This window comes from Pteropus vampyrus, unplaced genomic scaffold (assembly GCF_000151845.1).
Source record: "Pteropus vampyrus isolate Shadow unplaced genomic scaffold, Pvam_2.0 Scaffold17166, whole genome shotgun sequence".
Lineage (NCBI taxonomy): Eukaryota > Metazoa > Chordata > Mammalia > Chiroptera > Pteropodidae > Pteropus > Pteropus vampyrus.
Window position 1 is genome coordinate 1 of NW_011905947.1, and position 2,249 is coordinate 2,249.

Below are 2,249 nucleotides of genomic sequence, written 5' to 3' on the forward strand. Positions count from 1 at the left end.
AAAGCTTTAAAAATGCCTTTTTATTTTCTGATATTTAATCACACTCGCTACCCTGTTTCAGTCCCTGTCAGTGTTAGCAACAGTTTCGGTAACGTTTGCTCAGATTCCCCTTGGGCTCTGTGGTGATCGGTCTCGGAGGGTATGGAGGGAGGGGCCTCTGCGTTAGGGGTTGGGAGCTGTGTCTCAGCCTCGGTTTTGCAATAGTGGTTGGTAAAAATCAACTGTTTTTTGCTGGTCACTTCTCTGCTTTCTGCCCTGATGACTGGGCCCTGCCACCAGCTAGACATGAGGAGCTCATAACTTTCCCAGGGAACTCGCTGCTCCTTCTCCCCTCTTCCTCCTCTTCCAGGGAGCTCCAGCAGCTGCGAGAGGCAATTTCTTTATTTCTCTCAGTCCACCGCCCGACACCCGGGGGGTTCTGACCTGTGGTAGCTCTTATGTGCAGATCCCATGCTCAGACGTGCTGGTGTGCAGTTTGGGTGTTTTTTGTTGAGTTTTAAATGTTCACTTTATTGTTGTTTCAAGGGGAGAGATTTGGGGACGTCTTTCACTCTGCCATGTTTCCAAAGATCCTCCTTTGTTGAAAATTATTTGCGCGCGCGCACACACACACACACACACACACACACACACACACAGACGCACATACGTGGGTTTATTTCTGGGCTCTGTCATTAGTCCAAATATAAAAATTAACTCAAAATGGATCAAAGACCTAAATATAAGACCTTAAACAATAAGACACATAGAAGAAAACAGGTACTAAACTTACGGACCTTGGTCTTAAAGGGGATTTTATGAATTTGACTTAAAAAGCAAGGGAAGTAAAAGCAAAACATAAAATGAGACTACAGCAAACTTAAAAGCTTCTGCACAGCAAAAGAAACTATCAACAAAACAAAAAGGCAACCATCCCCTGGCTATGGATAAAGACATCTGACTTGTGGTGCTGCTCTGATATCAGTCAGGGTCAAAGCAGACATACAGTCCTTTGTTCATCCTACTTTGAAGCCTGGGTTGGTGGCCAGAGCAATTTCATGCCTGGGACACATGAAAAAAAAAAAGGTAACCAACCAAATGGGAGAATATATTTATAAACAACTCTGGTAAGTGGTTAATATCCGAAATATATAAAGAACTCATACAATTCAACAAATAATCCAGTGAAAAAAAGGGCAGAGGACTTGAACAGACACTTATCCTAAGAAGATATACAAACAAAGACTTATGAAAAGATGCTCAACTTCACTAGCTATTAGAGAAATGCAAATCAAAACCACAATGTTAGAATGGCTATTATCAACAAGTAATAAGTGCTGGAGAGGTTGTGGAGGAAAAGGAACCCTTGTACATTACAAGTGGGAATGTAAACTGGTACAGACACAATGGAAAACAGTATGCAGGGTCCTCAAAAAATTAAGAAACGAGTTACTATATGACCCAACAATCCTTCTTCTGGGTCTCTATCTGAAAAATTTGAAAACATTTTTTCATAAAGATATGAGCACCCCGATGTTCACTGCAGCATTATTCACGGTGGCCAAGACATGGAAACAACCAAAGTGTCCTTCGATAGATGGCTGGATAAAGATGTAGAGTGTGTGTGTGTGTGTGTGTGTGTGTGTGTGTGTGTGTGTACACACACACAACAGAATATTAGTCAGCTGTAAGACATGAAATACTGCCATTTGCAATAACATGGATGGACTTAAAGAATATCATGCTAAAAGTAGTCCAATGGAAAAAGTCAAGAACCATATAATTGTATTCATATGTGGGATATAAAACTAAAATCAACAAATAAGACAAACACTCATAGACACAGTCAACAGTATGGTGATTACTAGAGGGAAAGGGTGGTGGGAGAAGTGAGAAAGGGTAAAGGGGGTCAAACATATGGACAAACATATGGAAGATTGGACTTTGGGTGCTAAGCACGCAATGTAATATACAGATGATGTATTATTGAATTGTACACTTGAAACTTACGTAATTTTATTAACCAATGTCACAATAAATTTAATAAAAATTTTTAAATGGCGGTGGGGGACTTAGGCCCTAAGCCACTGCAACTAATGATCTCCTATCTCAAAACTGGTTTTTGAAGGCATTCCTCAACCTTTTTCTTGGCTTTGATCAGATTCCTCAGTCTTCCTGGTGGTTAATACCAACAAAAATATAAGACAAATATACAGATGATGTATTTTGATATTGTACAAAATATCAAAACAATACTAAAGTATAAGAAA

General features: G+C 39.8%; 1 non-coding gene across 1 annotated transcript; it reads left to right on the forward strand.

The window, feature by feature from the left end:
* Positions 1–911: 911 nt before the first annotated feature.
* LOC111735161 lies at positions 912–1,054 on the forward strand. The gene has a single exon (XR_002778702.1). It is a non-coding gene; the product is annotated as a small nucleolar RNA SNORA48 (small nucleolar RNA).
* The last annotated feature ends 1,195 nt before the right edge of the window (positions 1,055–2,249 follow it).